Genomic DNA, 11,562 nt, shown 5'->3' on the forward strand with positions numbered 1-11,562 from the left:
GTGGCAGCAGATCTCCCGGCGGGTGCCTTGGACAGAGACCAGCAGGTAGCAGCGCCTTGGCACCGTGTCACCTTCTGTACCATCTTTCCAAGGGAAGGGGAATCCTGAAGGGAGGTGGCGTCTGTAGCGGTGGTCTGGAACGAGCATGAAGCCATCACTAAGTGACTGTGATGGCCAGAAGGGGATACGCCGGTGTACGTGCAAGGGCCGTGCTGACCGTTCACATGCAAGAACACGCCACACATTTATCAGTGGGTTTCACTTCTCTCAGGCTTCCCCGCATTTCTCACTGGAGGAAGCCCTCAGCGTTCTTTAGCAAAAAACCCCAAAGACCTTATTCAGGAGCAGGTTGGTGTTTCTCCACTGCTCCTTCAGGGCCGCGGCCTTTCAGTGTCCGCCCTTAGAAGCACTTTTACCAGGTACCGGTGAGGCCGACGCAGTTTCGCCGTCTGACTCCCCGGGGCGGGCGCGGAGCCGAGCGGCAGCCGCGGCGCCGCCGCCGCCAGAGAGAAGGAGCGCGCGGGCCTGGAGCGGCGGCCCCGGCCCCGCCCCGGCGGCGGGAAGCGGCGGCGGGAAGCGGCGGCGGGAAGCGGCGGCGGGAGGGACGCGCCCCAGCGGCAGCACTCTCGGGCCACGGCCGCCGGGGCGGGCGGGCGCGGGTCCCTCCGCCGCCGGGCTCCCTCCGCCGGGCGGCCCGGCCCGGCCCGGCTGCCGGAGGGGAGCAGAGAGCGCCGCGCGGGGAGAGCGGGGCGGAGTGCGCGCCGCCGGCCTCCGCCGGAGCGGGGCAGCGGCGCAGCCGCGGCGACGGCCCTGGGGGCGGGCGGCAGGAGGGCGGCGAGGCGGAGGGAGCCGTGGCGCGTGTGGCCCGGGCCGGGCGCGGCGCCGCGCCACGGTGCGACAGGTTTGCTCTTCGTCGGAGCCGATTTTAGTGATTTTTTTTGGTGATTTGGATTTAAACGAGGAATGATTTAGAGCCGCCGTACAACTAGTTGCGATGCTGCTACGCAGTCCGCCCCCCTCGGACCTCGTGGGTCCAGCTCCGAGTTCACCGCCTCAGAGTCTCCGCGCTCGGCAGCCGCCGCATCTGGACGCGCTCCGGGGGAGATCGGGGACCGGGAGAGCCGGCGAGGCCGTGAGCGCCGGGCGGGGCGCGGCGGGGGTGAAGCTCCGGCTCCGCGGGGAGACGGGCCTCGGCCCGGCGGGGCGGGGGCCGGGCAGCGGGGCCGGGCAGGCGCCGGTGGCTGCGCGGCGGGGGGGCCGTCGCCGGGGCGCGAGGCTGGTGCCCGCCGGGAGCCTTCGAGGGCCGGTGGGAGGAGCGGGGAGAGCCGAGTCCGCGCGCGAAGGCGCCGGAGGTCGCTGTCGCGTGGGGGAGAAAACGGGGAAAAAACCTCGTCTTTCGGGTAAGCGTCCGCAGCTGCGGTCGAAGAAGCTTCTGGGGCCGCGGCCGGGCGGGTCCCCTTCCCCGTCCCCCGCCGCAGCCCCGGCAGCCATCTCTGGCTCTTCCAGGTTTCCAGTCCCAAGAAGTTCCGTGGCAGATCCGAAGTGGCTCCTGTCCCTTTGGAAGCTGTGTATCTGCAGGTCTCTAACCCTGGTGTAATTTGCCAGGCTGAGCCAGCTTGTTGTGTTGTGACCTGTATTGAGGGCAGTGTGCTGCAAAGTTCCCTTTTTGTCTGGACAAAGTGGAAACTCTCTTTTCCAGGCTGAGTCCTCCTGACTTGTCTTCATGACTCCAGCCTGGAGAACAGCAGGAAGAGAGGTGATCTCAGGGTAAAAGCAAATAGTATGCAAAAGGAATAAGCTTTAGAAAACTCTTTTCTCTTAGGATATTAGTAATAGCAGGAATATGAATAAATAGATAGAGTTTTATACAGCACAGGTGCTCTAGGAACCATACTAACAGTTCAGTGCAGTATGCAGGGGTGCTCTAGGAACAGTGTTGAAGATAAGTAACCATGATGACCAAAGACTGCATCAGTGAGCAGTGGTGTCAGAAGAGGAACTGGAGCGAAATGGGAAGAACTAGTCGGAACTGTGGAATATAATGGGCTTTGGAAATTGATGATGAATTGGTATTGCATTGCATGCTATGAAGAATCGTATAAAGATAAGATACTTCTTAGCTGTTGCCACTTGCTGAGGTGATGGCCCAACTGTGAGTTGTTAGTAAAGCAAGCCTGGAGATACCCACGGTCTGGTAAAATCCTTTAACATAGTACTCCTCCTCCTTGCAGAAATACCCATGTGAACAAGATCAACAGGCATAAAAAAGTGTATCTTCAGTTCCCTTTGGTTTCCTGGCGCTAAATGCTGTCCTCCTGAAGGAAATCTTTTAATGTTCCTCTGAATGCAGTTAGAAATGGATCAGAAATAGGAGAAGAACTCTCTTAAGTAGTTTTTAATCCCAGGACATGCATGGTCAAACTTGACTGCTCCTCAGAACCAATTTTGAAATAACAGGTTTGGGTGTCATTTTCATTAAATGCTAAGTTTATATGAAAGACTTTGCTGCAATAATTTTTTTCAGAGGATAGGAACCTCAAGTTATCCACAAGAAAAGCATGGCAGAGGGTAGCTTTAGCCCCTCCCCCCCCCCCCCCCCCCCCCCCCAAGATCTACTTCTGGGTGTAGAAGCAGTCCCAGGCTTGCCTGGCATTAGTTGCAACACTCTCAAGTTAGGAGAGTTAAGAGAACAAAGTTGTCTAAATGAGGCAGAACTTCCTTCTTAGCTCAAGAGATGGTTCAGGTAAATATGTTCTTATTTCCTTCTTTTCCTAGGAATTTTCTCCGGGCAAAATGGGATGTTTCAAGGAGCGCAGTTCAAGATCGATGAGAACAAACGTGCCACCCTGTTCAGACTCCAGCTTAGACAAAAGCATGGAAATACTAAGTGAAAATGTCAATCAAAGACACTTGTTGAGGTATTGTATTTTGAGATGTCCAATCTCTGTTCACTCCACAGAATGACAAGGAGAAGTGAAAGCATGCACAATGAGTCATGTCATGATAAATCTACAGCTAAAAATCTGTGGGTGAATACGCTTCTGTTCATGTCAGTGCCAGTGTCTTTCGAACCAGAATCACTCTTCTTAGGAAATGCCTTTTGCTTGTATAAAAACCATGCGTCTTTCCCCAACTCCTTTGAGACCTCTCTGCTTTGGTTCCTGAGAGATTATTTGCCCTGTCGAGACGTGCAGATTTGCAGGTTAGGGAATGTCCATCCCTATCAAACTGTTTGCACATGGAGCAGACTTGAGTTCTGAATCCCTCTTGTGGTCCACAGGCTTTTCTTTGCATGTCATGGAGCACCAGATTACAAGCTCCCTAGTCTTGTGGGGGAACTCTACAATGCAGTATGACAGTGTGAATTCCAGCCTGTTCTTAGGCCCTGGAGAATCTGTTCCTTAGCTTGGGTTTCTTCGTGACATGGATTTTCTGGAGTCTGCAGGACACAAATGAATTGCAAGTCATTCTTGCAAATAGGAAGGAATGTTGCGGTATTATCAGAGAATCCCAGAATGGTTTGGGTTGGAAGGGACCTTAAAGATCATCTAGTTCCAACCCCCCGGCCATGGGCAGGGACAACTTGTATTAGGCTCAAAGCCCTGTCCAACCTGACCTTGAGCACTTCAGGGAGGGGGCATCCACAGCTTCTCTGGGCAACCTGTGCCAGGGCCTCACCCCCCTCCCAGGAAAGAATTTCTTCCTTATCTCTGATCTGAATCTCCCCTCTTTCCATTTAAAACCGTTAGCCCTCGACCTGTCCCTACAGTCCCTAATAGAGTCCCTCCTCAGCTTTCCTTAAAGTGTACTGGAAGGCCACTAGAAGGTCTCAGCAGAGCCTTCTCTTCTCTGGGCTGAACACCCCCAACTCTCTCAGCCTGTCCTCGTAAGGGAGGTGCTACAGCCCCCTGATCCTCTCCTGGGGCCTCCTCTGGATCCGTTCGAGCAGATCCATGTCCTTCTGATGTTGGGAGCCCCAGCGCTGAACACAGCGCTGCACGTGGGGTCTGACGAGAGTAGAATAGAGGGGGAGAATCCCCGCTCTCGACCTGCTGGCCCCACTGCTCTTGATGCAGCCCAGGATGGGCTTGGCTTTCTGGGCTGCAAATACACGTTGCAGTGTCATTTTGAGCTGCTTCTCAAGCAACACCCCCAAGTCCTTCTCCGCAGGGCTGCTGTCATTCCACTCCTCGCCCAGCCTGTCCTTGTGCTTGGGTTTGCCCCGACACTTGTGCAGAGCCTTGCACCAGGCCTGGTTGAACTTGGTGAGGTTTGCACGGGCCCCGCTCTCGTGCCTGTCCGGGTCCCTCTGGATGGCCCATCCCTTCCCTCCAGCGAGTTGACTGCACCACACGGCTTGGCATCGTCAGCAAACTTGCTGAGGGTGCACTCGATCCTGCTGTCCGTGTCTCCAACAAACAGATGATCATCTATTGCACTATATTATTTTATTATATTATAATACACTGTAGTGTTGTAGCCTTTATACTATTGAATTAATTATTGTAATATGTGTGAGTTAAAAAGTAATTCAGTCGTGAGACTCACAAACCGCCTGCTGTCGGGAAGGCATCCCTGAAGTTCAGCGATTTACCTTGGTGCTGACGTGCTGTGCCGAGAGCGCAGGAAGGCTCGGTACCACGAGGCTGCTTGCTGGCAGCTGGGAAAATCCGTTGGCTCCAGGCAGTGTCCTGCCAGCTGTGGGCTGCATGCGGGAGGGGGCCTGAAATGCACTTTGTGTGTAATAATTCAAGTTCTAGGTGTGGAGATCTTTTTTTTCAAGCAAGCAAGCATTTGAGTTCTTTGGTATTTGGGAATTTATGTTGAGGAATTTCTTACCCTCTAGAGCTTTGGTGTGCTGATGGAGAAAATGATGTGATGCATGCTTAAGCAGCATACTAAAACCACACATCTTAAGCACAGACTTCCCACATAAACAATTTTCTAAAAAAGCAATCGGATAGAATTTTACATGAGTGGAGTAAAGCCACTTTATCGGGAGTTATTTGTTGATTTCAGGAAGAAGGTAACTGCACAGAACAGAAGTTGTGCGTTTGTTTCCATCAGAGTGTCTTTTCAGTCTCTTAAAAACTTGCGATACAGGTCCTGCTTCTAAGTAGGTGAAGATAAGTAATTTAAGTTGGATGCTGTGGTTACAACAGTAACTTCTAGTTCAGTATTTAAAAGAAAAAAATCAATCCATTGCATACTTTTTTTTTAGTAGAGAAGCAGTGAAATGAAGGGAATAACATATTTTCTGCCTCAGAGTATTTTATATATGAGTGCGTTTTAGTCACCGGAACACTGAGGACAAGAGCTGAAGCAAAAGCTGCAGAACAAGTCTGTGACGAAAATGAGGGTTTGGAGGTCCACCGAAGCTGTGGACCTCGACAGAGTCATTACATCGCTACAACTCAATCTGTCTTGTTTGACAACCTTATAACAAAGTAAGTGGGCTTTTTTTCATCATCTTGCAAAAATACTAAAATGAGCCTTATTATCAAGCCTTTGTGCTATGGCATACTATTGGCTAGGGGCTTTCTCCTTCTTTGCACAGCAGAAAAAGGTGCTGTTCCTGGCAGCCAGAGCTAAGTGTATTCAGTGGTCAGGCTGAGGTGTTTCTACGTGCCCCTACGTAAACATTGTGTCCTAGCGATTGCTGCTAGGCCGCAGGTGCCCTCTGTTGTAGTGGTCCACCACTGTTACAGCACTTGGAACTTTCTGGATGTTGTTAGCAACAGCTGCTAGTGTACAGCTGCTGTGGATCAGGAAGGGAGGGTCTTCTCCTCTGCCCATATGTCTGGTAACTGTTGTTAATATCTTGATCTATATAAGGTGGGAGCCTTTTTACTTCCTAGCCAATCTGTTTAACCCAGTTTTTTTGGAAATAGGTGCTTGTGGCTGTTTTAGACTTCCAGATGTGCGAGTGTGTGTGGGAGTGAGTGAGTGTGTGTTCTTTGGAAGATGCTTCCTGAGTAAAGGATTTGGGCCCAGCTTATGTTCAAATTGGTCACTGGTGTCTGTTTTGGACGTTGCCAGGTGCAGAGACATCTTCATAGTAGAGCATCTTGCTGTCCTTTTGAATGACAGGTACTTCATTTTTTAAGCATCTTCATAGCCTACTTCCAGAGTGTTTTCTTTAGATCTGAATTCCATTTTTTAAGTTTTTGTTTTTTTTTCTGATGAAACCAGGATTACCCCTAGTACTTTGTGTATCATCTCTGAAATGCCTGTCTGATTTTTGGTTTGGGTTGGGCGTTTTGTTTTTTTTTTTTTTCCGCTGGGAATTGTGTTTTCCTGGGTTCTGCCACACTCTTGGATTATTAACCTGTGAATGATTGATAGATACGCTTTGGTTTTGTGTCTGGAGAAGTATTTAGCTTCCTTGTGTCCTAAGGCCTATTTTAGAGCAGAAATTCTTCTGCTGAAATCTTGGGTGCCAGAATGATGTTCCTATTCTCTCTTGTACTTTAATTGAATCTCTTTTGTATATGGAGTGCCTTGGTAATGTTACTATAGAGGCACCAAATATGCCCATGTTAGGCTTTCTGCACACTTGTGACTGATCTTTCTTGTTTATTCTCATTAGGAAAACCTCAATATTTACTCCCAAGGAGAGGAGGAAATCCAAACAGGTGACAGAGAAATAGGTGAGAAGCCAGATGACATTGTAGGTTAGTTCTGTTTTAGATTTTCTTTACCACGCTCTAGCCTAAAGCCTTGTCTTAAACAATTGAGATGAGCTGAACTACTGGATGTTTTTCACCTACTGAAAAATTCCGTATTGCTGTTGACGTTACAAGCCATAGTCACGGACTCTAGGACTGTAGTGTAGTGAGCTCAGAACAGACATTCAGAGGGGGACAAAAATAGGATGCCTTTCCAAAATGCTTACAAGATAAAAGGCAACAGACGGCTGTGGACAGGTGGGAATAGAAAGCAATGGACGGTGTTACTCAGAATAAGGAAGACCGATCTTACTACAGCAGGAGCAGGACAGTTTTCCTGATGTTGAGCAGCACAACGAGAGTGTTTTGCAGAAGTTAGGTGGGCTGTCAAGGGTGTATGGAAAGCTCCTGAGCATGAAGATCAGCAGGGGAGAAGATAGCGGCATTCCTTTTTGTGTTTAGCAGCAGATGGTGGAAGCTGCCGTCCGGGCTGTTAGGAGCTGCCATCCTGGTGTTTGTGGAAATACCATGAGGAATAAGGTTAAATCATAAAAAGGCATCTTAACTTGATGTTTGAAGTGAGGGGGGGAAACTTTGTTTTAAGGAGTGCAATAGTTGTGATGAAGGCAGTCAGTGCAATGACCCTTGCAGGAGTTTTCTGGATGGAAAAGAAGGGGGTGAGACTGTACTTAAGGACAGAAGAGGATTGGCAGTAGCTGAGCCGATCAGTGTTAGATTTTTGTGATAGATCTCTGCGCACGTGCAAGAGAGCTCTGAGACAGTGGCAGGAGGGGGAGCCCAAACAATGCCCTGCTGGGCTACTGCCAGGCCCATCCCAGGGCCATCCGCCCATCGCAGTCCTCGATGCACGAGCCCAGGGGGGCACAGTGAGAGGCAGGGACCCAAATCGAGGAGGAGCAGCTGCCTTGTCTGGGCCCCTCCCAGGGCTGCCCCAGGAGAGCTGTCAGCCCCGGTGTGCAGCTGTGAAACCGTGTGGATGAGTCCTTGGGAGCAGCTCTCCAGTCACCTTTTGGACTAAGGGGTTACTGCCCAGGGGTGGGACATACTCTGGGAGGCAGGGGAAGCGCAGTTTGCACAGGACTTATTATGGGATCTTTAGGGCAGGAAGCAAAGGCGGGACAAGGGAGGGGTTGAGGTAATTTGGGGAGGAACAAGAGTGGGACGAGACGGGCAGGGAGATAAAAAGGGCTGGTGACACTTTGGGCACGTAGGCATCTGAGTAGTGCATTTTAATTTAATTTGCCACAGTACTTCAAACCCGTTTAATGTTATGTCACTGCACAGTAGTTCCATCAGAAGGTGGCGAGGCGGAAGGTGGTGGTGAAGACACTCGGAAGCCCTTCTCCTTTCGACAGAGAAAAACCGTTGAGCGCTGTCAAGCTCCAATGGCAAGTACGTTACATGCACAGCTCCTCTTCAAGCTAACTTCTTGCATAGGAGTGAGATTTTTTTGGAATGAGAATATATACACACACTCAACTTCTCTTGACATTTCTTACCTTTACTCTGCAAGTAAATGTTCTGAAATGCATGTATCCTGTGCACGGTATCCTTCTTTGCTGTTTGGCACACTTGCTGTTGATTTTGGGTCAAACAATGACCTACGTATCCTTCAAAGAACAGTAATTAAACATACTTGATAATCTTACTCCTGTGTTTTTCAGTTCTTAAAAAGCAGGGGTGTGTGTTTTCACTTCTACTGTGCATTGATTTAAAAAAAAAAAATCCCCTTCCCCAAATCACTTGACACTTCTTCTGCAATTAGAGATGGGTGAAACACATTCCATCTTCTGCCTCCTTAGCTATACTGCTTTGTTTGTAGCAGTGCTGTAAATTCATTGCTTTCAACAGAACCAAACCAATGTAAGATGTGTTTTTTGGGCCAGTCTTCACCTGACGGGTGTTCCTTTAGAAACAGTCAGTCACGAGGGTCTTCTGGAAGAAATAACAGGTTGGTGTCTAGTTCTTCTGTAGAATAGTGATAGTTCTTCTTTTTCAATAGTGCTGTCAGTCACGTCACTGAATAAAGCTTTTGAGGGTTTCTGTACTGGTGGTAATTGCAGGTTAATAGTAGGATGTTTGCTGTTGTCTGAGGGTATAAAGACAAGGAATGTTTGAGGAGGGGAGGCTATACTTTTTATTAGCCATTAGATTTTTTTAGAAGGCAGATTTACTGCCTTTTCACTGATGCTACCTTAGCAGTGATAAGGTGGTTAGGGAGGTTGTGGCTGAGATTGTGGAAGTGAGATTTTTTTTTTTTTTTTTATTCTGGAACTGAAGCCAAAATATCTGTCTGAAAATCGTAGACTATTGAATCTTGAGGGATACAGATTATTTTCTTAAAATTGAAGGTAATTGAGTTAGAGGGAGAACCTGTATGGAGGTTTTAATTTTTTTTTTTTTAAATCGCCCAAATACTGATTCTGGTTTCTTTCTGGAATCAGTTAATGTTTCTGTATGAAACTAACATTAAACAAGAAAAATGCTAAATGAGATTATGAATTGCAGTAGTAATGACAACAGGATTTTGGATCCTGTAGCCAGTTAGAGCAGGGAGAATGGGGTCTCTTGCTAGAGAGAAGGAAGCATTTTGGTTTGCATCCTTGAAAGGAGAAGGCAGGGGTTTGAAGCCCAATTTTTAAATAAGTTAAAGTTTCTGTTTCCCGGAGTGGATATGTAATGCCAAGTGAAACTCACTGTGTGTGAGAGAAAGAGATTGGACACAATGAACTGGTTAAACATTTTACCTTCCTAAGAAAAACTAAATTTTGCTGTCACAAGGAAAACCACGTAATGTAACTTGACACTGGATCTTAAGAGTGCAGTGATTGGGAAACTTAATAGATCTCAAAGTAAATTCTGAGATTGAATTCACTTAGATTTTGATATGACTTAGGGCGTACCTCAGTTTTGTTGCTTGCTTGTTTCTGTGTCTGCAGACAGACGGGCAGCCCACCAGAGTGATTCCGCATCCTCCTCTGGTGACAAAGAGCAGCATGAGAGGGGTGGGAAATGCAGCTGTAACAGATTTAAGAAAGTTAATGAAATTGGAGAATTTGGGAGGGGTTTGCATCTGCCTAACTGAAGTGCTATCCTCTTCACCTTGTACACTTAAAACGGTGGCAATATCTGATCGGATCTGTTGGTACTGACAGCTGTAACTGGACTCTCCAGAATTTATTTTTTTGAATTGATTTTTAATAAGCAATTTGTTTTCTAGGCAGGAATGGGGTGAGGAACGTTTATGTCATGTTTTAATTACTGTGCTTTGCAGAGGTTTATTCAGGAAGAAAACACCATAGCAGAAAATGTTTATATAAATAGAGGAAGTGACCGAGGTTTTGTTACATAAGAGATGCTCTCGAAAAACTATTTTAAGGACAACCTAATAGATGAGTTTTCAGCCTGATGTCTTTCAGACGTGTGTCTTCTGGCACGTATATCCCAAAGTCCTCAGCAAGTAGGAGCAGTGGTGGGTAGCCTTTCTAATGTTAATCTGCACAGAAATAAGTAACCCCTTAGGCTGTAACTTTCTAAGTGTAAAATCTCTGAAAGATGTCAGTGTGTTTTGGGAGGTTCTTCCATCACACAAGTCAAGGTCAGTTCACGGTCTCCACGTACAGAATAGCTGTTTCTTGCATTCATGCTGGTGTGAATATTCATAAGTGCAAAGAGGTGTGAGAATAATTAACAGCTCAATGTCTGGAGTGACTGTTTTCCTTTATTTGCTCATGGATATTAAATATAAACCCATTTAAATGAATATTTAGCTATTTAGGAAGTTTATGGACATGCGTAAGGTTTTCTGCATTCACTTGCCATCCTCCTAAAAGCAAAAACCTTCTAGCTGCATCCTGAGTTAGAAAGCTCCTTTCTCTTTCTCCTTCATTCAAACCAGGTGTCTTCCAGTAAACTTGGGGAAAGACGAATTAAAGGGAATTCCCAGGGATCGAATGAGAATTGGAGCAAGTCTGTCTGATGGTGATCCAATGCAAATAGATTGTTCGGTGAGTATTTTTAGTTCATTGTCTCAGGGAGATGCTTCCAGTGTTTGTAAAAGCTTTCAGTAATGTTTTGTCTACAACTGCCTTGGTTTACAGTTTTCTCTCGAGCAATTTGAAAACCGCCCAGAACGTTCCCTTTGTGCTGATGTGTGATTTCTGACGGAACCTCATGTGAGGGCGCAGCTTTCCTTAGCATGCAGAAATGTGTTCTGTTGACTTTCTCTTTAGGTCTGATTTGATGGTGTGGGTTGTCTTTCTGACCACATTGCAGCTTTAAGAGAGATGGTTGTTTTTCTGTTGTTTTACCCGGAATTCCTTGAGAGATTGAAAGTTCAAACGCCAAGGTAAGAGAGGTTGTTTAAAACTATAATTCACTTGTTTTCTGGAGAATATTTGACTGAGGTGTCAATATATTTCCATGCTTCAGAATTTTCAGCAGCACTGATGGCGTTTTTTAGCAGTAGCAAAAAGTGATTGATTGAAAACGGATTGAATCCAGAATATGTGTGGGTTCAAAGATTGAGTGTGTGGTGAGAATACACTTCAAAGGTGCCTTGCCTTTTTAAAAGGTGGGGTTGTGGTGTTTTTCTTTTGAGTTCTGTGTACAAGGCAACTTGATTAGTTTATAAGCAGGAAGGGATTACCTACTGGTAGTCACCTGTAGTTTGTTGCTTGGAAGTCCACTTGTCTCTCCCACTGACTCTTTTTTACTTTTTTTTTTTTTTCCAAGGGCCCAGGTACCCATTTTACAGTTGATAGGACTTGCAACTAGACCCTTGCAGTGGGTGTTTGTGCTTGGGCTAAAATAAGAATGTGTCTGCTTCTGACACAGCTAAATTAGTTCTGTGTTATGAGATGAAATTATTAGA

General features: G+C 47.2%; 1 long non-coding RNA gene across 1 annotated transcript; it reads left to right on the plus strand.

Moving 5' to 3' along the window:
• The first annotated feature begins 7,971 nt into the window (after window positions 1-7,971).
• Window positions 7,972-10,999, plus strand: LOC141955551 (uncharacterized). The gene is made up of 3 exons (XR_012632620.1): window positions 7,972-8,081; window positions 10,588-10,696; window positions 10,922-10,999. It is a non-coding gene; the product is annotated as an uncharacterized LOC141955551 (long non-coding RNA).
• Window positions 11,000-11,562: the final 563 nt, after the last annotated feature.

This window comes from Athene noctua, unplaced genomic scaffold (assembly GCF_965140245.1).
Source record: "Athene noctua unplaced genomic scaffold, bAthNoc1.hap1.1 HAP1_HAP1_scaffold_305, whole genome shotgun sequence".
Classification (NCBI taxonomy): Eukaryota; Metazoa; Chordata; class Aves; order Strigiformes; family Strigidae; genus Athene; species Athene noctua.